This window comes from Anolis carolinensis, chromosome 5 (genome assembly GCF_035594765.1).
Source record: "Anolis carolinensis isolate JA03-04 chromosome 5, rAnoCar3.1.pri, whole genome shotgun sequence".
NCBI lineage: Eukaryota > Metazoa > Chordata > Lepidosauria > Squamata > Dactyloidae > Anolis > Anolis carolinensis.
In genome coordinates, this window is record NC_085845.1 from 99,552,367 (window position 1) to 99,577,061 (window position 24,695).

The 24,695-nt window shown below is 39.9% G+C and overlaps 1 protein-coding gene across 4 annotated transcripts in view; it reads right to left on the reverse strand.

Annotated features, from left to right (window-relative positions):
• The window catches only part of dusp16 (dual specificity phosphatase 16), a 56,821-nt gene that overhangs the window by 30,881 nt on the left and 1,245 nt on the right, over positions 1–24,695 (reverse strand). For 3 of the 4 annotated variants that reach the window (XM_008111363.3, XM_008111364.3, XM_008111362.2), the window contains one exon: positions 3,627–3,760. The exons of the other annotated variant lie outside the window; for it this stretch is intronic. The gene's annotated coding sequence lies outside the window, so the exon portion shown is untranslated. The remainder of the gene's footprint in view (positions 1–3,626; positions 3,761–24,695) is intronic. 4 annotated transcript variants of the gene reach the window in all.

Below are 24,695 nucleotides of genomic sequence, written 5' to 3' on the forward strand. Positions count from 1 at the left end.
ACTTCTATTGCTGCTGCATTTCATTGAGCTATTTCAGGACTCTCTACCGCATTCTACCTCATATTCAGGTTCTTCTTTAATTACCACATAATAGAATTGGATAATTAATGTCAAATTAATGAGAGGAGAATCCAACACTTGATTATTATTGTAGCACAAAAGTAGAATAATGGCACTGCCTATGGTGAATGATGAATGCATCCAGCTACACAGGGCATAAATTAAAATAGCTAATTCCATATTATCCCAGGCATTGCTGTATTTTCCCGATAGTGGTCCAATGATCAGAAATGTGTTTTGCATACCAAACAGAACTGCCCTGCCTCCCACAATTGGTATGGCCATGCAAGAAAGTTGGTTCTGGCTATGGTTCTATCATTAGAGAGAATGATCACAGCTAAGGCATTATATATCCAGAGAAAGGTCAAAAGAGCCTAGTTTCCAGAGCAGCAGAAAACAAGCCTGCTCCCTTCTCCTTATGACATCCTTTGACATATTCACACATGGTTATCATGTCTCCTCTCAACCTTCTCTTCTGCAGGCTAAACATACCCAGTTCTTTAAGACACTCTTCATAGGGCATGGTATTGATGTCAGGCTGACTGGATGATAATTGTTTAGGTCTTCTTTTTTGCCTCTTGAAGACAGAGACAATATTTGCTCTCGTCCAGTCTCCTGGGACTTCTCCTGGTTTTTAAGAATTCTCAAAGATTATTGCCAGTGATTCTGAAATGATTTGTGCTAGTTCCTTCAATACTCTTGGATGTAGTTCATCTGGCCCTGGAGACTTGAATTCATTTAGAGTATCCAAGTATTCCTGGACTACTTCTTTACCTATTTTGGGTTGCAACATGGAGTTTGCCCAGAAACAAAACTGATTATTGCCTTAGCATTTCTGCCAGTCCTAGATTTAGGCAATTATGTTGTTTCTCTGTCAGGACATCTTCCTGAAAAGGTTCATTCTCTGCTCAACTGATCTTAGGATAGTTACACTGGCTACCCAAATAGAAGAAGAAATGGGAAACAATCTCCTGTTTCCTCCATTTATGTGGAATCCAAATTCATTGAATAAAGCAGATACAATACATTAATTGATAGCCTCAGAAAGGTGCATCAGAGCAGAGGTGCCCATTAAAGCTGATGATCACATTTCAAACATTGTGCCTGATTACCGCAGTAGAAGCCCTACAGAATACTTGCGTACCATAGTTCTAAATTACTGATAATAATGTAATAAATGTTTTATATATTTATATGTTTCAATACTGCATTATTTGACATTATGTCCCAATTTCACCTAACACATGCGAGTCTGGCACATTCCTACATATCATGCTGAAACAACCACAATTATCTAGACATGCTGAAAAGGTCTGTTGAAATGTCCTAGGCCCACAATGGGGGAGGGATAGTGTAAATTGCATTGCTAATCTTAAAATGTATATAACTGTACAAATACAGAGAGGCTAAGGAAAAAAGAATGAGAAGGCAGCATGGAAAAGTGAGATGAGGAAGCAGAGCAAGAAAAGCATACTGCCACCATGATTATGGTAGGAGCCCCAGTGGCGAAGTGTGTTAAAGCACTGAGCTGCTGAACTTGCAGACAGAAAGGTCCCAGGTTCAAATCCCGGGAGCGGAGTGAGCGCCCGCTGTTAGCTCCAGCTTCTGCCAACCTAGCAGTTTGAAAACATGCCAATGTGAGTAGATCAATAGGTACCGCTCCAGCGGGAAGGTAACAGCGCTCTATGCAGTCATGCCGGCCACATGACCTTGGAGGCGTCTATGGACAATGCCGGCTCTTCGGCTTAGAAATGGAGATAAGCATCAACCCCCAGAGTCAGACATGACTGGACTTAACATCAGGGGAAACCTTTACATTATTATTATTATTATTATTATTATTATTATTATTATTATTATTATTATTCATCCTAATCAGTACAAGCTTACCTAACATCTAGGATGACTGAAATCTCATTAGAAAAATTTGTAAAGGACACAGTTGGGAACCACAGAATGTTATGTGTGCATATGTATGCACATGCAAGTGTACAAGTGGAAGAATGTAACTGGAAGACAGTTTTGTCATCGTTATCATCCCCTGCCCCAACAGCTAATCTGTTCCCATCATTCCCTTTCCCCAAGTGCTACTCATTCAGGATTTTGTTATACAAATAACAATGTTGAACAAACATTTATACAACTAGCCAACTTTACATGCTGAAGCTAGAACAAAGTACTGCAATAAGTACTGTATATATAACTTAAAATACAGAAAGAGAGGGGGGGTGGAAAGTGATTACTGTATTAACTTTTCTTTCTTCCACACCATGCAAAGACAGGAACAGTACGAAGAAATAAATCAAACATGGGGATAATCCAGCCAAATTTAAGCAAAAAGATTTCACTGGCAGAGCTGAGCTAAGATCTCACCCATTATAAAATACTGAGATTCTAAAGTGCTTGATTTTGGTGGGCCTATGTCATGTAACATGTTTTCAAAACCTGTGAGAGAAAATAAACTAGGTTAATTTCCAGTTTGACACACCATTGTTCTTTCAGAACAATGGAGTGTCAGTCTCATGTTTAAACATGCCCAGCTTAATGCTGTTCCACCTTCCCAAGAAAGAGACACCCTCCTCCCTCCCCCTCTCCTCTCTTGTGTTCTTAACATGGTGACGTATTCAGGCACATACTATTTGAAGGAAGTTATGCAGGCTTCCTGTCAAAATACAGGGTGCTTGAAAAAGAACTCCCTAGTTTTAAGTTAAAACACATTAAAACTAGGGAGTTCTTTTTCAAACACCCTGTATATTGCACTGAGCATTTGTTTTTGCTGCTTTACTGACACTAGATTTAAGGCTCATGGCATCATTTAACCTGAATATCTAGAATTTTAGGAGAAATTAAGGCAGTATGACTTGTCTATAACATGTGTAAAGCATATGACTTGAATTAACAGTTAGACTCCAGAGATATCCCTGCTTTGCTATCCATTTTGATTTTATTACTTCAGGCCTGCAGGAAAGCAGGAAATTCCTTGTTCACAACAGCATGGCATGCGGGGAAAGTAATATTTAATGCAGCGATGTTAAGTCTCAGGGCCCTTCCACACAGCCATATAGCCCAGAATATCAAGGCAGATAATTCACAAGATCTGCTTTGAACTGGATTATCTGAGTCCACACTGCCATATAATCCAGTTCAATGTAGATTTTATACAGCCATGTGGAAGGGGCTTCAGCTTCCAGTGACTACTGTACAGGGAGAGAAAAGTCTGATGTTTGTCCTTAGGGAACAATGGAAAGCAGGGGGAAATCAAAGCTTTATTTAATGATAACAAGCTTACACTTTTCAAAGGGAGAGCAGAACCTGACCTGACTTGCCCTTTTGCTTTGAGGAGACTTCATATGTATCTCTCTTCCATATCCTCCCTTGGCTAATGGCCAGAGATGAGTGTCTGTGTGCTAATGGCACACAGACACTGAATCAAAGTTAAGCTGACAGTCCTTACTTGAAATCCATTTTCTGAAAGGGAGGGGGACTGCGAGGGAATTTCACAAGATTGCTTTTTTGTTCACCTTTCTCAACTTCTGGATTCCCAATCAACATGGAATGTGACCCACCTCAGGGATTCTTGGAGTTGTAGTCCAAAGCTCTGTTCTAATTTGCTTTCACATGTCCATCACACAGCCTCGTTTAACTGTTGTCAAAGAAAGAAAGAAAGGGAGCACAACCGTTTTTGACTGTAGTCTCTCACCTATTGAGGGCAAAAGAAAATATAATATCAGGAAAGAGTAGGGCCACAACTTCTACAAAGCACAGCAAACACAACATTGCTGTTCAAAGTATGCACAAAATTGAGAAAACAGTAGATAGTTTTGCAGCATTCAGCACCAGTCTCAACCCATCACTGATGATGCACCAATTCAAAAGACCCACTAGGTGATCAAGTCCTGACAGGTATGTAACCACCAAGGCGTTTTGACATATAATAATGATTGGCTAAACCCTTTCAAAATTAAGTACTCCACAATAAAAATAGATAGATGAAAGCTAGCCAAGCAAATGTGTCTTTCAAGCAATACTTGAAATCTAAACATGATGGAAACTATCTTAATCTCAGGAGGAAGCAGAACATTGCAAAGGTAAAGCTACTGGGACTCAAACCAACAGTAAAAGGTAAAGGTTTCCCCTGACATTAAGTCCAGTCATGTCTGACTCTGGGGGTTGGTGCTCATCTCCATTTCTAAGCAGAAGAGCCGGCATTGTCCGTAGACACCTCCAAGGTCATGTGGCTGGCATGACTGCATGGAGCGCCGTTACCTTCCCACCGGAGCGGTACCTATTGATCTACTCACATTTGCATGTTTTCAAACTGCTAGGTTGGCAGGAGCTGGAGCTAACAGCGGGTGCTCAAGCTGCTCCCGGGATTTGAACCTGGGACCTTTCGGTCTGCAAGTTCAGCAGCTCAGTGCTTTAACACACTTTGCCACCGGGGCTCCTAACCCAAACGAACAGTAAGAAGATGGAATTACCTTTGAAGTAAACAAGCATTTAAAATAATCTGTCAGACTCACCTGACCTCATCTGCCTCTATTATTTTTTCTGCAGTGAAACTCCAAACACATCAGTTTGGAATAAGTCATGCAGGGAGGAGTGCAGGCAGGGGAAGAGTACATCACCCCTTTCCATGTGCTCATGCTGTGCTGAATACTTTCGATGTTTATATCAAATCTGTAATAACCATCCCAGTCTTGATTTAAACCTGAATAACAAGTATCACACCATTTGTCCAAAGTCAATTTGATCCCTAAATTGACTCTATGGGGAAGTGTTGATTAAAAGGGGTTTTTTTTTGGGGGGGGGGGGACATTTCTATGGAATATATGGGCAAAAATGTGATTTTTAATTTAAACCAATTATTGAGTGTTGGTGATTCATTTTCATCCTTCCCCATTTTGCAAGATGAAATTAATCTTCATTCAGTCAAAAGGAAATACAGTGTTCCCTCACTTATTGCTGGGGTTAGGTTCCATGACTACCCACAATAAGTGAAAATCCGCAAAGTAGGGACACTATACTTCTTTTAATATTTATACATTATTTTAAGCCTTTATCAACCAATTGTGTCTTGATAAATTGCCTCCTTCTCCTCCTGTTGCGCTTGGGCTCCTTTTCCCTCCCTTCGGCTTCTCCTTCCTCCCTTCCTTAGGCTGTAAATTGTAACTTTTTAATGATTTATAATAGTATTTTAGAGTTTATTGAAAAACTGCAAAACAGCGAATCCGCAAAAAGTGAACCACAAAGTAATGAGAGAACACTGTACAACACTTACTACAATCTAGATCTGGCCATGCAGTTCTTAGGGCCTTCCACACAGCCATATAACCCAGAATATCAAGACAGAATAACCCATAATATCTGCTTTGAACTAGGTTATCTGAGTCCACACTGCCATATATCCCCGTTCAAAGCAGATAATGTGGGATTTTTTTCAGCTATGTGGAAGGGGGCTTAGTGCTTCTAAGACTTCCTTAATTTTAGAAACAATTAGGGCCCTTCCACACAGTCATATAACCCAGCATATCAAAGCAGAAAACCCCACACTATCTACTTTGAACTGGATTATCTAAGTCCACACTGCCATATATTCCAGTTCAAAGCAGATAATGTGGAATTTTATTCAGCTGTGTGGAAGGGCCCTTATTGAGGCTGATCAAATACTTCAGCTAATCCCAGATAGGTAGGTAAATAGATAAATAGATTTGTTATCCATTCAAATATGACACGCAAGTTTTGCACTAGGAATGGAAGAGAGAACATGAATGAAAAATCCTGACCAATCAATGATTGATAACTTTAACATCTATAATAAGGATGGCTATAGATCTCCAATTATGCTTTGGCAACAAAATATATATGATATTTTGAGAATATTGGTCACATCATCTTTTTAATAAAGAAATTTAAATAAGCACTTGATGAACCAACCTGGACACAATATTTGAGAACACAGAAATGCTGGACCACTCTAACAACCACCATGTCACACAGAGAAGCCATTGAAATCCACAAGAAAAAAGGAGGAAATCATTAAAATGAACAAAATACTGGCCACCAGTATTAAAAATCTCTAAAATCAGGACAGTAAATAAAGAACAACACTCAGAAAACAGGAGAATTCCAGACAAGAAACAATCAGGGCCAGCTAACACCTCTCAACAAAGGATTCCTCCAGACAGGAAGCAGTCAGACATTGAAGCAGCAAGGTCATTCAATGCTAATCAAGGGGGGCCAATTGCAACTTTCACGTTTGCCTCAAACAGATCAGAGTTCTTTCTCTCACCCTGGACATTCCACTGATATATAAACCCCACTTGCCTAGTTTCCAACAGACCTCACAACCTCTGAGGATGCCTGCCATAGATGTGGGCAAAATGTCAGGAAAGAATGCTTCTGGAACATGGCCATACAAGCCTGGAAAACTCACAGCAACCCAAAAGGACTGATTGTTGGAGCTGTCTACACTCCCAAGTGAAATCCTGACAATTTTATAACTGAATGAATGGCTATAAGAAGTCACAGAAATCTTGGGTGGGGTGGGAAGCTTTTGTAATATTCAGACTTCTCAATACAGTAGAGTCTCACTTATCCAACACTCGCTTATCCAACGTTCTGGATTATCCAACGCATTTTTGTAGTCAATGTTTTCAATACATCGTGATATTTTGGTGCTAAATTTGTAAATACAGTAATTACTATATAGCATTACTGCGTATTGAACTACTTTTTCTGTCAAATTTGTTGTATAACATGATGTTTTGGTGCTTAATTTGTAAAATCATAACCTAATTTGATGTTTAATAGGCTTTTCCTTAATGTCTCCTTATTATCCAACATATTCGCTTATCCAACATTCTGCCGGCCCGTTTATGTTGGATAAGTGAGACTCTACTGTATATGAAAACATGTTTGAAGGATTGCTCCTTTAAATATACCACTTTACTGAAAAAGCTTGCTATGTGTTTTTTTTTGTTTTTTGTTTTTTTTGAGGGGAGGGAGGAAGAAAGTCTGGAAATTATCTTACCATTGCAAAACACACAATTCTCTATGGGTCTTTTAGCTACCCATTTGTAGGGCAATAATATGACGGTGGTGACAGAAAAACAAGCTCCAGAGCTGACAAATGGAATGATTTTATAGCTGAATGACTCCAATTATCTTCAGGTTGGCTCACAGTTATGTCATTAAATGTATCGTTAGGCTTGTTTGCAATCTGCCAACATTCAGTTCCCAAGTTACACAGAGGAAAAGGATTGCAAAACAAAAAAAAAACATGCATTAATTTGTATCCAATGAGCACACAGTGAATGATTGAAGGCCAAGACAAGTACAAAGTTCAAGTTCTAATGAAAGAAAATATAACCCAGTAAGTTAACAAGATAGAGTTGGCCAAAGGTTACTTTCAGGTGGATTGGTAGTGCTACCAAATAAAATACATAGAACTAGACTATCTCTTTAACAAAATTATAATGTAGTCGTTCAAGAAGGGGGAAGATTTTTGCTATTATATTAAAAAATTGAACCTCCCTCCCAAAGTTGTGAAATATATAAAATTATCTTTCCTACAAATAGCCTCGATCTTATCAATGGGACCAGGAAACAGACCCAGGGAGTTCTGATGTATATCAATTGATATACAGTCTCTCCAGTTCCAGTCTCTCAGTCCACTGTGAGGGAATTATAGAAATTAAGGCAGACCAACTGAATATACACAAAAAGGTTAATGTAAAACAAAGGCGTGGCTTGCTAGGTTTTACAGAACTGCAGTTTCTATTTCATATAATTTTATATATTTCACAACTTTGAGGGGGGGGGTTCAATTTTTTTATATACAGTAGAGTCTCACTTATCCAACACTCGCTTATCCAACGTTCTGGATTATCCAACGCATTTTTGTAGTCAATGCTTTCAATATATCGTGATATTTTGGTGCTAAATTCATAAATCCAGTAATTTCTACATAGAATTACTGTGTATTGAACTACTTTTTCTTCCAAATTTGTTGTCTAACATGATGTTTTGGTCCTTAATTTGTGAAATCATAACTTAATTTGATGTTTAATAGGCTTATCCTTAATCCCTCCTTATTATCCAACATATTTGCTTATCCAACATTCTGCCGGCCCGTTTATGTTGGATAAGTGAGACTCTACTGTAATAGCAAAAATAGCAATTTTAGAATGGTGGCTAGTTTTTAAGTTGGTGGCTGTGGAAGACACTATAATAGTATGACAGAGACTATCTCCCTGCTTTGAGAACTTCTGGGAAGGACATTTTGTTGTATCCCAGCCTGGAACTGAGCTGTCAAGTGAGCCTGAGGTTGGGCCTGTTCAGCCTGTGATTGTACCTGCACCTGACCTATCGATGAATCTGGGTTGGGGCCTAGGATTCCCATGCAGCCAGAGTTAGATGAAGCTGCTGTTCCTGGCCAGCCAGAGTTTGTCCCTGAGGATTCTGGGAGCAAGCATATAATGGTTTCAAGCAGGCAGCTTGAACCGCATTCCTTGGGAGAGTCAAGGTCAAACTATCCCTTGCCAGATGGGCATTTCCCGACAGAAAGAAAGCTATATGTCAACAGAGACAAGAAAGGGAGGTTTGGAGACTAAGCAGAAGATTGCTAATGAGAAAAGGTTTTGAGCAAACTTCCCACGAAAAGAGGTGCTGATTTCAGCTTTAAGAGGAACTGCTTCTGAGAGAGATTTTCAGAGGTGGTAACTTTGCTCATCGAGCATGGTTCCTGTTTATGGACTCACGTTTCATAGAATCCTGTTTCATATTCCTGTGGATTTTCGTGTCAAGTTCATGTAGCCTTGTATCTTGAGTTTTGTTCCAGTCCTTGTTCTGCTCTTGGGGAATTTTGGATTATTCAGTCATTGTTCCTGAAAGTTTTGCAGTTTGGATACCTTGTTCCAGTCAAAGATCCTGTAATTTGTTCCAGTTTTGTTCCTTGGACTAATTTTGATACCTTGCTGAAGTTTATTCTTGTGTTTGATTTTCAAGTCTCTCAAGTATCTTGTACCTGATGGACTAAAAATTGTTTTATTGACTTTGACCTTTTGATTTGCTTTTGCTTACATATATTCTTCAATAAGCAACTTGCTTTGCTTATAGTCTGGGGCTCCAGCATGGTTTTGATGTGTCTCTGCAGTCTAAGGGTGAAACCACTTTTCTCTTTTCCATCAGCCTCATGGGCATATCTACAGCAAACACAGGAGCGGGTCTTCTCAGTGGCTGCTCCCAGGCCCTGGAATTTAAGCATCCTCTGGCTAAGTATTAAAAACTTTCCTGTTTAAAAATCTGCCTGAACAGAAAGGCTTTCACCTGATACTGAAGGACGAGCAGTTGGGGGGCCATTCTGGCTTCCCTAGTTAGTGAGTTCAGTTAGGGAGTCTCTCACTTCCTCACCAATCATGCTCATGATGGTGGTGGGACTGAGAAAATCAACTATACTGAGAATCTCAGTGCCTGGGCAGGTTCATACTAGAAGATACAATCCAACAAATGGCCTGGATCTGAGTCATTTGTCAAATTCACTGCCAAATTCATAACCAGAATTTTGAATTCTGCCCAGAGACAGACTGGCAGCCAATTGAGCTGTTGCAACAGGGGAGTTGTAAGACACTTAAAGTAAGAAGGAAACCAAAAGGCACATTGGACCTAACCTCTACCATGTTTCCCCGAAAATAAGACAGTGTCTTATATTAATTTTTGCTCCCAAAGATGTGCTAGGTCTTATTTTCAGGGGATGTCTTATTTTTCTATGAAGAAGAATTCACATTTATTGTTGAACAAAAAATGAACATTTACAATATACTTTACAGTAGTTGTCATCACAAACCAACATAACCAGACAAACTGAATCCTATCAAGAATTTCTTGTTACTACCATTATTTCCATGTACAACTGGTATGTACATTTACCAATCCTGCATGCTCTGGTGTTCTGTTTGGCAGGCGCTGGCCATGCTTCCAAACAAAACTTTGCTAGGTCTTACTTTCAGGGGAGGCCTTATATTTAGCAATTCAGCAAAACTTCTACTAGGTCTTATTTTTCGGGGATGTCTTATTTTTGGGGAAACAGGGTAGTAGTATGGTTTGCTTGAGACATGGAGGTAGGGAGGGGAATAAGTCATTAAATACTTTTTTATGATCTATACATTTAATGTAAAAAACATTATAGGTTGAGAAGCCAAAATTGTCTACATGAGTGGCTGACATAATGAAAACTTTGCTTTCTGATAGTTCAGGGTACGCAAACTTTGCTTCATACACATTATTAAAATATTGTGTATAAAATTACCTTCATGCTATGTGTATAAGTTGTCTATAAAACATGAATGAATTTCATGTTTAGACTTGGGTTCCATTGCAAGATATCTCATTACAGTAGAGTCTCACTAATCCAAGCCTCGCTTATCCAAGCCTCTGGATAATCCAAGCCATTTTTGTAGTCAATGTTTTCAATATATCGTGATATTTTGGTGCTAAATTCGTAAATACAGTAATTACAATATAATATTACTGAGTATTGAACTACTTTTTCTGTCAAATTTGTTGTATAACATGATGTTTTGGTGCTTAATTTGTAAAATCATAACTTAATTTGATGTTTAATAGGCTTTTCCTTAAGCCCTCCTTAATATTCAAGATATTCGCTTATCCAAGCTTCTGCCGGCCTGTTTAGCTTGGATAAGTGAGACTCTACTGTATTTACATATATGCAAATACAGGCATTCCAAAATGTGAAGAAAATCCAAACTCTCAATCATATTGTTCCCAAGCATTTTGGATAAGGGATACTTAACTTGTGTACAGTTGGCCCTCCACGTTTGCAATTTTGATTTCTCACCGATTTGATTAAAATGTTATTTCTAGGAATTTCTAAGTCCTCCAATGTGACTTCATTGTCAATGCCAGAGTCAAGCTGAAGAACCTCTAGGAATCTCTAGGCCCTCCAGTATAATTCTATAGTGTTCTTTTTCATAGATACAAGCTTGGTAGGTGAAGGGAATGCTGTGGATGTCACCTTTCTTGATTTCAGTAAGGCCTTTGACAAGGTTTCTCATGACACTGTTACAAAGAAACTAGCAAAATGTGGGCTAGACAATGCTACTGTTAGAGGAGAATTGGGACTGGCTGACCCCAAAGAATGCTTACTAATGGCTTCTCTTTATCTTGGAGAGAAGTGACCAGTGGAGTGCCATAGGGCTGTGTCCTGTGCTATTCAACATTTATTTATTTATTACAATACTTATATCCCGCCCATCTCACCCATAGGGGACTCAAGGAGGCTTTGTATCAACATCTGTATCAATGTTTTGGAGAATGGAATGGAATGAATGTTTATAAAATTTGCAGATGACACTGAACGGGAAGGGATAACTAACACACCAGAGAATAGAACCAGAATCCAAAATGACCTTAACAGATGAGAGAACTGGGCCAAAACTAATAAAATGAATTTAATCGGGGGAAATGAATGGTACTATGTTTAGGCAATAAAAATTAAATGCACAAAGATAGGATGGGTGACATTTGGCTTGAAAACAGCATATATATATGAAAGAGATTTAGGAGTCTTGATAGACCACAAGCTGAACACGAGTCAACAGTGTGAAGGGGCAGTTGAAAAACCCAATCCAATTTTAGACTGCATCAGTGGGAGTATAACATCTAGATCAAGGGAAGTTATAATTCCAGTCAATTCTGCTTTGGTCAAACCTCAACTGGAATACTATGCCCAGTTCTGGATGGCACAATTCAAGAAGGATATTGGCAAACTGTAATGTGTCCAGAGAAGGGCAACCAAAATGATGAAAGGTCTGGAAGCTGCCTGTGAGGAGTGGTTTAGGGAGCTGGGTAAAATTAGCTTGGAGAAGAGAGGGCTGAGAGGGAACATGATAGCCATGTTTAAAGGTTTGTAAGGATAGCATATCACGGAGGCCTTCTTGTTTTCTGCTACTCTAGAGACTAGGACACAAAGCAATGGATTCAAATTGCAAGAAAAACAGAAGAATATGCTGCCTCAGAGGTTTTCAAGCACAGGCTGGATGGCCATCTGTCAGGAGTGCTTGGACTGTATTTCCCTGCATGGCAGGGGGTTGGACTGGATGGCCTGGCGGTCTCTTTCAAGTCTATGATTCTATTATTAAAGACATCTTTGTGCTAAGTTTGACCCAGAGTTTTCAGGAGGTCATATAGTACTAAACAAAATTCTCATTTTATGAAGAAGAAGGAATTTTACTTTTATTTGTATATCAACAAATGCAAAATCATAATGCTATTTTATAGCTCTGTAATTATTATAGTTCTGTAATAGAAAAATGTTTCTGTGTATGAAAGTCAGCAGAAACAAATGCTTAGGGATACAAGCAGTAAGCACTTTCATGAATGCTCTGCTGGCTGGCTAATTTGACAAGCCCTTTGGACAAGATTTGTGGCAAGACGGTTTTGGCAAGTACTGTATCTAGTGACTCATGCCATAAGCTACCATTGTGAACCTCAGCTGCTCTGTGGACGAATACAGACATAATATGTGAAATAAAGTATCCTCCATAACTCGTTACAGACTTAAAAGGGGGACAATTAATTGTAGTAACTAATTTCAATTTTTATGCCATTTATTTCTTCAATCCCATTTCACTTATTAAAAAAAACTACAAGAACATTTCACAGAGAGACAAAATGGAAGCTTGCCAGCCTGTTCAGAGCCAACTCTGAATAGGTCACCCTTGGCTCAGCAACAAACCACAAATGGAGCACAAGGAAAACACCAACTTTGTTCTCTCACACATGCTTCCAGCTTCATTTCTTTCTGCTCTTTCCTGAAAAAGTGGACCTGCTATACAGCCACCGAGGAGTAAGTAATATACCAAGAGTCCAAAAAGATCTTCATTGGGGTATTCTAACAACAGTTGCCAATAAGCCACTACTGCTAAATAAAGTACAGGCAAGAATGGCTGACAAGCAAAAACATACTTCAACATCTCTATCTCTTATATCTGTATTTATAGAGATCGTCCTCCCATTATACTTTAAATACTGGTGGTGTTTGGCAGGAAATGACAGAGGATGATGGGACTTGCAACCCACACATATCTGTGTGCATTTTCAAATGGGAGAATTCATAACATTCACAAACAATGACTTTTCTAATGTTTATTCTTTCCAAAAGAACTAACCTGGGTACCTAAGTTAGTCTATAATAAAAGTTAGTATGTTTGTATGTTGTTTATATGTATCTTCTAAGATGGCCTCCACTTCCAGAGATCTGGACCACACTTGGCACACAGACCACCCATGACTAATTTAAATACTGGCAGATTTGGAAATGATAGAGGACTTGTAGCCCACCCATCTCATACATTTTCTAATAGGACTATTCATACAATCCAAAAACAAACTATGATTTTTCCAAATGTTTATCTCTACCAAATTGCCTAACCTGGGCATCAACAGATAACTAAGATTGTGTATAATAAAAGTCAATGTTTGTTTGCATGTTTGTATCTACGGTATGTATGTGTGTTTATATGGATTTTCCATTGTTGGTCCTGCCAACAATGGATCCGGACAAAACCTGGTACACAGACACCTGCCCCCCTTCCCAATAACCAACAGAACAAACTAGAGATGTTTGGGTGAATAGACCAGGATGATGGAAGTTATAGCTCACCAACATTCAAAGACCACACTGAACCCAGTCAATGATGGATTTGGGCCAAATTTGGCACACACACACCCCTCCCAACATGGCCAACTTTGAATACTGGTGGGTTTTGGAAGCATTTGACCTTGAATTCTGCGAGTTGTAAAACACCTACATTCAGAGAGCACTGTGAACCCAATCGATGATGGATCTGGATCAGGTATGGGCAAACATCATCCCTCCTGGTGTTTTGGACTTCAATTCCCACAATTCCTAGCAGCCAGTATTAGGAATTCTGCAAGCTGAAGTCCAAAACACCTAGAGGGTAGTTGCTTGCCCATGCTTGATCTAGACCAAACTTGACACACAGTATCAATATAGCCAACTTTGAATACTAGTAGGATCTGACACATGATTTTGGGGATTGTAGTTCACCTGCAATCAGAGAGCACCATGAACCAAATCAACAACAGATCTGAACCAAACTTGGTATACAGACTCAACATGCCCAACTTTAAATACTGGTGGGGCTTGGCAGGAATTGAGCTTGAATCTAAGAAGATGTAGTTCACCCGCATCCAGAGAGCACCGTAAACCAAATGGACAATGGATCTGGACCAAACTTGGCACATACCAAGTTTGAATATTGGTGGGGTTTGGGGGGAATTGACTTTTTAGGTTGGGAGTTATAGTTCACCCGTATCCAGAGAGCACTGTGAACCCTGCCAACAATAGATCTGCACCAAACTTGGCATACATACCTATCATGATCAGCTTTAACTAATATTGGGGTTTGGTGGGCACTCACAGAGGGATGATGAGAGTTGTAGTTCACCCTGCATCCAAAGAGCACTGTGAAGCACATCAATGATGGGTCTGGACCAAACTTGGCATACATATCTAACTTGACCAACTTTAAATACTGGTGTGGTTTGGGGGCATGACATATTTATTTATTTATTTATTTACAGCATTTATATTCCGCCCTTCTCACCCCGAAGGGGACTCAGGGCGGATCACATTACACATATAGGCAAACATTCAATGCCTTTTAACATAGAACAAAGACAAACAAACATAGGCTCCGAGCGGGGCTCGAACTCATGACCTCCTGGTCAGAGTGATTCATTGCAGTTAATTGCACTGGCTTGCTCTCCCGCCTGCACCACAGCCCGGGCCTGTGATGCTAGATGATGATTGAAATTGTAGTTTACCCACATCCTTATATATTTTCTTAATGGGACCATTCATAAAATCCCAAAACAATGACTCTTTCAAATAAATAGTGTTACAAATTACCAAATACCGAACCTGGACATCGTCGGGTAACTAAGCTAGTCTTTTATATTTCACATGCTTCACATTGTGAGCATCACACTAAACCTATCTGTCCATAGTTAAAAAGTGGTCTTGCAAAAAAATATGTGGAGTTCTGAGCAGAAATGATCCACCAGTTAAGAATGTTTTTCCCTTTCTAAACTGTTTCTCTTCTAAGGAGCAATCAACCCCTCACATCAGGAACCAACAGTAATATTTTGTGCTAACATGCAGGACCACTGGGAGGGAAGGTATTCCTGCCATGAATGTAATTGATATATAACCTTTTAACATGAGTATCTATGTCAGTTTATAAAATAGAAGAATTATAATACGTCAAAAATACACTCAGGAACAAGTAGTCAGTCAGTGACCTGACAACCAAAACATTTGCTCCAAATTTGGCTACCAAAACATTTGCAGAAGAGGAATTGCTTTGTTTACTTCTAAATTCATTCAAGGAGTAAGAATTCCCTGACTGCTGCAATAAATGGATTCTGCTGTGTTGTGTACATTTTTACGTAACAATAGCTTAAGCCTCAAGTCAAATCAGGAAAAAGTGTGTACATACACTCAGTATCAGTCAATCATGGCTACAGCCAACCAGTTTCTAAACTCAAAACTGATTTGGTCTCATCCAATGATTAACAACCGTGAGAGCCTGGGTCCAAATCCTCACTCAGCCATGGAAACCCACTGATTGACTTTGGATAAGTCACACCCTCTCAAGCAAAAGCAAATCTTGGCAAGAAAACTCCATGACATATTTGCCTTAGGGTCACCATAACTTGAAGGCACTTAACGCCACAAAGGGATCAAGGTGTAATTCAGAATATCCTCCCAGCCTACTCACTAAACAGTCTTAGGTAAGTTGGAATGAATTTTCATGATTTGTTTACATGCCACAGAGGATATGCCCAGGAAACAATGACCTTAAGGTATTGTTAGTAAGACCTAACTCAAAAGTTTTCAAATCAGAGTTTAGTTTTGCCCATTTATTTAGCTTGCATATAAATACTTTTTTAAAAGTATCTGTTTGTTGCAGTTCATTACCTCAGCTCTGGGATGTTCTATCAGTATGCACCTGCTTAACCACTCATGACCATGGAAAACATCATAAATCTTTTAAAATGAAGTATGAACTATGCCTGACATATTGCACTCACAGACATGACAGCAGACACTTGAAAGAAATAATCCAGGACTGTTCATCTCCAATGTTTGTCATTTACTGCACCTCTAAATGTGCACCTGGGAGCGATTCTTATTTGCTCCAAGCAAGTCTAGTCGTAATTTAGAAACCTACCTGGAAACAGACAGTAAAGGGAGCAAGCACATTATAATTGCTGCCGTTTCATTTTGGATTAAACTATCTGGGATAACTTCAGTGGCGCCTGAAATGTTACATCAGTGCTTTTGAGTGCTGCATTAGTCAGATATTTACATTAGTTAGTTTATAAGCTTCTTGATAAAAATGAAGTAATTAGTAGATGCTGGCATTGATTTGCCCAAAGCAAACCCTGTTATGTGTCCTTTACAAATTAGTTATCAGTTTAGTAGTGGATTGTGAGCACTATTGTGAAAATCATTTCTCTTGATTTCAGTCAAATACCTCACAAAATCATCTCTGGCATTTTTTTTTCAGCAAGAAAGTTAATTTAAGGCCCAGTAATGCCATTACTTGGACAAAAAAACTGGCTGGAATCTTGTACTCAAAGAGTGCTCATTAATTGATGACAGAAAGAGATTTTAGTATCATGCCATAGGACTTTGTCCTGGGCCCTTATTTTCCAGCACTGTTATAAACAAGTTTAAATGATAAGGGGATGAAAGAAATCATTTTCAGCTATGTAATTAACAACCCCACTAGGAGGGATAGTTAACACTTTGGGGGACAGGATGATACTCAAAATTGCCTTGAGATAATGGAGAACCGGGGGTTTTACACTTTAGAGTAAATGCAGTTTGACACCACTTTAATTGGATGGCACAATGCTATGGAATCATGGGAGTTGTAATTTTACAAGGTCTTTAGTTTTCCCTGCCAAATAGTGCAGGTGCCTCACCAAACTACAACTCCCATGAGTCCACAGCATTGAGCAATGCCATTTAAAGTGGTGTTGAACTGCATTTGTGGATGCAAACTGTGATAAACTGACAAAATGAAATTTAGTAGGCACAAATTTCTAAAAAATGCATTTAGACAACTAATGAGAAAAAAATTTCTCAAAGTATTGGTCAAAACCTGACCCTTAGTTCACAGCACTGTGATATGAATGTAAAAAAAGGTAATGCATTAACAGAACTACACCTCCAAGTCACAAGATGTAAAGTTTCATTTTTTTCCAGCAGAGTCTCCAATGTTGTCTAACTCTAGATTAGCGCATTGCTTTTTAAGCTGTGGATCTCAACCCCTAATAGGTTTCCCTTAGCCCAATGCTGGGATCACAAAAAAAATTGCAACAGTAAAAGTTCGCTGAACCTTTTCTAGGAATCTGCTAGCAACAACATGCAGCAATGCTTCAGCTGTATTCCACACAAAAGGAAAACCAATCTGTTCAGCAAGCTTTGTAAATACTGATTTATTATCAGTAAATGTTTGATTTTTATACCCATTTTATATACTTATATATGGGGGGAAATCTCAAACAGAAAGGGGTTGTTAGTGGGAAAAGTTTAAGAAGGGTTTAGACTACCCTTTCCCTTTCTGGATGCTGTATTTTAAGAAATATGTTGACAAACTGGAACAGGTTCAGTGGAGGACAGCAAAAATGGTTGGGTAGAGAAAATACGTCCCATGAGAAAAGGCTGAAGGAAATTCACACATTGACTAGAGAATTCAAGACTGGAGAGATCCAGAGTAGTGTAACGCTTTGAGCATTGGAAAGTGACTCTGGAGTTCAAATTTTCACTCAGCCATTAAAACTCATTGGGTGATGTTGAACAAGTCACACACTCTCTGTATCAAAGGAGTGTAAGAACAAACCTGTAAGAAAATCCTGTGACAAGTTCACCTTAGGATCACCATATGTCAGAAATGACTTGAAGGCACACAGTAACTACAACTACCAAGACTGGAGTTGGGCTGGAGTGTATGATAGCATTCTACAAATACCCGAAGTAGGCTGCTCCATAAAAGAAGATGTGATCTTTTCTCTGCTGCCCTGGAAGGAGACATTAGATCTACAGAGCCAAGCAGCATAACCCCATATATGTCTACTCATAAGTAAGTCCTTCTGAACTCAGTGGGGTTTACTACCAATAAAACATGTATAGAGTTGACATCTAAGTCAAAGGAGAGTACATTGCAACTGAACATAAGAAAAAATGTTCCTGGTGATTAGTATGGTGATGGAAATGATTTAGGGGAGGGTGTTCTTAGCTGGAGGCCACTAAGCAAAGCTGGGGGCCTCTAATTCACCTGTCCAGAATGCTCTAGCTCTGGATTTTCTACCATTCCATAGTAGAAGAATGGTAGAAGGCCCCTATCAACTCTATGAAATGTGTTCAGTTGCTTCCGTAGAACCGTCTCTTGACTTGACAATTGTTGGAGCTGGAACTAACTACGTACACTTGTGAGTTCTTGACTCCTGTTTGCTCTTGTGCTGCTGACCTCCTTCTAGTTCTTGTGGTCACTACTAGTAGTCTATAAAAGCTAAATGCCGAAGATTTGAAACAAGATACAATCAGAGCTCTGAAAATGTACCTTGTTCAGCTACAGTTCCCACTCAGCATGGTTACTTGTCATACAGGTTGTGAGGTCATAGGAGTTATAGTATAAGAAGAAACCTGGAATACATCACATTTCCAAGATTGGACTACATCACATTGAAATCCAATACTCTACATTGGGCTCTATGTTCTCAATACTACAGTACTACACATGTCAATATAACTCTTGTCATTGGTCTCATTGATCATATTTATAGGCACCATATCACTTAGTATTTACTCTAAGTAGTAATAACATAATTTACTATTATACTGTTTAATCAACATATTAGCAACCTAAAATTAAAATCCATCCTTTCCAAGTATCTGTACATGTCTGTAGTTTTTGAATAATCTGTTCCTTCTTTTTAAAGGTTTTGTAGTGTTTTGAACTGCTTCACACTGATCAAAGTGAACCCTTTCCATAGTTAATTTCCTCAGTTCACAATTTATGCAAGTTCAGAAGTACATTTTTCTTGGTAAGAGTCTATTATAAAAAAGAATACTTGAAAGATTAGAGACCTGATCACACTAACACACCAATGAGATCTACTGAAATCAGTAGAGTATCATGCCAAACAAATATGTTTAGATTGGGAAATCAAACTTTAAATAGCTCCACAGCCTTCATTTAAATAAAACAAATTAGGACTGTAAATCAAAACTCTTGCTTGTGGATCATTTCATGCAATAGATGTCTGACCTACATCTCATTCAGCAAACAAAATAGGCAAACTAGTTCTTTATTCCCTGTAGAGAGCCCTACGAATGTTTTCAAATCATCAACCAATTCTATAACAACAACAAAAAATAAAATAAACTTCATGCAGTATTATCAATCAGAATTTTCCACAATATTTATCTTTGTTTGGTATACAGCAATGCCGAATCTGCTAAAAAACTTTCTACTGTTCCTTAATGGAACCAGATATAGGCATTGCTTTTCAATTATTCAAAATTCTAATAGCTTACAGAGAAAGAAATGTGGGCAGAACAGTGAATATTCTGCAGGATAGGTGACCTGTCCCTAACAAAGGTTTTCTAGCTTTCCCCCCACCCTGCAGACAATAATTCAATAGGTTAAGTTTCCAAGCACATGGGGATGCAATGATATGCAGATGTCATCTCTCAAGGCACAAGAGCTTAGTATGGGGAAGCAATAATAATTCTGCATTCCACTGGAGCCAAACATCACTGTAATACTCAGTAAAAAATATTTTAAAAAATCTAATGGTTTTGTATTGTTGGAGTATTCCTTCTTCTGCTTCACTTCCTTGTGCAAAAGATTTTATATCACAAACAACTACCAATTTACAGTATTGTGTTCTCTGTGACTACATTTGGAATTGTAGTACTTAAAATGAAAGTGGGTGGAAGCGTGTCGAAATAAAGGTAAGAAACAAGTTCACATTGCAAAACCTGTCCAGAGCCCTATCTATGCTGCAAGTGTAGATGGGGCCCAAGACATGGCATTTGTGCCCCTGCTTTTTAAGAGTGCCAGCCTCATCCCCTCTGACGGCATGCAAGAGAATATCACCCACAGCTCAGGTTACCTACACATTCAACTCCAAGGGGGAATAAACAACCTAAAAAGCAGCAAGAAAACGTCAAGGGGAGGAAAGAATAGGAAAGGATATCGCAAACATAACATCCTGGATCTATCACTCCAAATGTCAGCCAAGGTAGATGCAATGGCCAGGAGTGCTATCAGCTTCAGCAGATCTGCCAGCTGTACCCTTCCTAGATTTGGAGGACCTTGAGGAGGTAGTGCATGCACTGGTAAACTCAAGGTTGGACTTCTGCAATGTGCTTTACATTGGGCTACTTTTGTACCAAGCTCAGAAACTCCAGTTGGTTCAAAATATGGCAGCCAGATTGGTTACAAGAGCATCTAGGAGTGAACATATTACACCTATCCTAAAGTCACTCCACTGCTGCCAATTAGTTTCTGGACAAAGTACGAAGTATTGGTTTTGATGGTTTGGGTACAGGTTACCAAACTGTACACCTACTCCCATACTTCTCCCATACTATCTGTCCTGAACACTGAAGTCCTCTGGGGGGGTGTGTGCCCCAGTTTCCTAGAACCCGACTGGCGACCGTCACTCAGAGGACCTTTTAATCGACTGCCCCAAGACATGCCGGTAGAGCTCCAATAGCTAAATTAGCTGTCAGAATTCAAGACACAAGTTAAGACCTATCTCAAGTCTGCAAGCTGCTTCTGGTGTGAGAGAATTGGCAATCTTCAAGGGCTTTGCCCAGGGGATGCCCGGATGTTTGATGTTTTAGCATTCTAGGCCCCTTCCACACAGCTGAGTAAAATCCCACTTTTTTGGCTTTGAACTGATATGACACAGATAACCCAGTTCAAAGCAGATATTGTGCATCTGATTTGTAACCCTTCTGGTCCAGGTGGTCCCTAGTCCAGGTGGGCCCTGGCCAAGGTGGGCCCTGGCCAAAGTGGTCCTCAGTCAAGAAAAGTTTGGGAATCAGTGATCTAGACCACGGGTCCCAAACTAAGGCATGTGGGCCAGATGCGGCCCTCCAAGATCATTTACCTGCCCCTGTCCTAAACTTTAGACTTAGGGTTGACCTAAGTCTACTTGGTCTTTGGAGTTCTCTTTGCTTATCTATGGTTTTATGAGATTGTCTAGATGGTCTTTGAAGATCTCTTCTCTTAGCTACAGCCTTATGAGACCATCTAGATGGCTTTTGGAGGTCACTTTCCTTACCTATGGTCCTATGAGACCGTCTAGATGGCCTTTGGGGACCCCTTACCTATGGTCTTATGAAACTATCTAGATGGCCTTTGAGGGTCCCTTTCCTTATCTATGGTCTTCTGATGGCCTGATGAGATCATCTAGATGGCCTTTGAGGGTCCCTTTCCTTACCTATGGTCTTATGAGATTGTCTAGATGGTCTTTGGAGGTCTCTTTGCTTGCTTATGGCCTTATGAGATCATCTAGATTGTCTTTGAAGGTCTCTCTGCTTAGATACGGCCTTATGTGGCCATCTAGATGGCTTTTGGAGGTCACTTTCCTTACCTATGGTCCTATGAGACCATCTAGATGGCCTTTGAGAGTCCCCTTCCTTACCTATGTTTTTGTGAGATTGTCTAGATGCCTTTGGGGGTCCCTTTCCTTACCAATGTTCTTATGAGACCATCTGGATGGCCTTTGAGGGTCCCTTTCCTTATCTGTGATCTTCTGATGGCCTGATGAGATCATCTAGATGGCTTTTGAGGGTTCTTTTCCTTACCGATGGTCTTATGAGACCATCTAGATTGTCTTTGGAGGTCTCTTATGTTAGGGTTGACCTAAGTCTGAAACGACTTGAAGGCACACAACAACAACAATCCTAATTTTTTACTATTTCATCGTAGTCCGGCCCCCCAACAGTCTGAGGGACTGTGAACAGGCCCTCTGCTTAAAAAGTTTGAGGGGCCCTGATCTAGACTCTAGACTCCTTTTGATGCTGCTCGAAATCCCATTGGCTTTTTAGCTGCTGTATCCTAGTTAGCTCAGTTCAACTTGTCTACCAAGGCCCCTTCCACACAGCTGAATAAAATCCCACATCACTTTGAACTGGGATATGTAGTTGTGTGGACACTGATAACTCAGTTCAAAGCCAATATTGTGGGTTATTCTGCCTTGATATTCAGGGTTATATGCAACTGTCTTGGACAGCAACGGTTCCCAAAGTGACCTATTTAAGGTGGAATCAGGTGTCAAGCAGGGATGTGTTATTGCCCCCACCTTATTTTCCACCTTCATCGCTATGATACTTCACCTTGTTGATGGGAAGCTTCCCACCGGAGTGGAAATCATCTATCAGACAGATGGCAAGTTATTTAACCTTAGCAGACTGAAAGCCAAAACCAATGTCACCACAACATCTATTATAGAACTCCAATATGCCGATGACAACGTAGTCTGTGCGCACTCAGAAGAAGATCTACAAGCCACTCTAAACACCTTCACAGAAGCATACGAGAAGCTCGGCCTCTCACTGAACATGGAGAAAACCAAAGTGCTCTTCCAACAGGCACCAGCTAACCCCTCTGCAATGCCAGGAATACAGCTTAATGGTGTAACACTAGAAAACGTTGACCATTTCCACTACCTTGGCAGCCACCTCTCCACAAAAGTCAACATTGACACTGAAATACAACACCGCCTGAGCTCTGCGAGTGCAGCATTTTTCAGAATGAAGCAGAGAGTGTTTGATGATCGGGACATCCATAGTGCTTGTTTATAAAGCCATTGTCCTCCCAACCCTGTTCTACACCTGAGAAACGTGGACGGTCTGCAGATATCACACTCAACTCCTGGAGCATTTCCAAATCTCTTGGGAAGATAGGCAGACAAATGTCAGCTTGCTTGAGGAAGCAAAGACCACAGCATTGAAGCAATGCTCCTACACCATCAACTCCGCTAGGAGCCTCCAGTGGCCTAGGGGATAAAAGCCTTGTGACTTGAAGGTTGGATTGCTGACCTGAAGGCTGCCAGGTTCGAATCCCACCCAGGGAGAGTGCAGATGAACTCCCTCTATCAGCTCCAGCTCCATGCGGGGACATGAGAGAAGCCTCCCACAAGGATGGTAAAACATCAAAGAAAATCTGGGCGTCCCCTGGGCAATGTCCTTGCAGACAGCCAATTCTCTCACTCCAGAAGCAACTCAGGTTGCTCCTGACACACACAAAAAAATTCAACTCCGCTGGACTGGCCACGTTGTCCGAATACCCGATCACCGTCTCCCAAAGCAGCTACTCTACTCCGAACTCAAGAACGGGAAACGTAATGTTGGTGGGCAGGAAAAGGATTTAAAGATGGGCTTAAAGCCAACCTTAAAAACTGTGGCATAGACACTGAGAACTGGGAAGCCCTGGCCCTTGAGCGCTCTAATTGGAGGTCAGCTGTGACCAGCAGTGCTGCAGAGTTCAAAGAGGCACGAATGGAGGGCTTAAGGGAGAAACGTGCCAAGAGGAAGGCCTGTCAAGCCAACCCTGATCGGGACCGCTTTCCACCTGGAAACCAATGTCCTCACTGCGGGAGAACATGCAGATCAAGAATAGGTCTCTTCAGCCATCTATGGATCCATCCCCAAGATAACAGAAATGGAGAACCATCATCCTCGAACTACAAGGGATCGCCTAAGTAAGTAAGTAAGAAAGTAAGTACAGTAGAGTCTCACTTATCCAAAGTTCTGGATTATCCAACGCATTTTTGTAGTCAATGTTTTCAATACATCGCGATTTTTGGTGCTAAATTTGTAAATACAGTAATTATAACATAGCATTACTGCGTATTGAACTACTTTTTCTGTCAAATTTGTTGTATAACATGATGTTTTGGTGCTTAATTTGTAAAACCATAACCTAATTTGATGTTTAATAGGCTTTCCCTTAATCCCTCCTTATTATCCAACATATCCTTATAATGTTAGAATCATAGTGGATGCAATTGAATATTATGACCAGAATTGTCAAAAAGAGGTGGGCTTTCTATCGCTAGATGCGGAGAAAGCCTTTGATAAGTTTAATTGGGATTTTGTAAAATTATTATTAAAAGAATTAGATTTTGGCATTTAATTTATCAATGGAATTCAGGCAATTTATGATCAACAAAAAGCTAAATTAAGGATTAATGGTCAAATAACAGAGGAATTCGAAATAAAAAGGGCACTAGACAGGGTTGCCCGTTATCTCCACTGATTTTCATTTTAGCCTTAGAAGTCCTGTTAAGATCAATTAGGAAGGACGCAAACTTAAAAGGTATCAAATTGGATAAACAAGAAATCAAAATCCGCGCTTTTGCGGACGATATATAACATAATATATAACATATCCTTATTATCCAACATTGGGGCCGGGCTGTGGCGCAAGCTGTTGAGCAGCTGCAATAAATCACTCTGACCATGAGGTCATGAGTTCGAGGCCAGCCCGTGGTGGGGT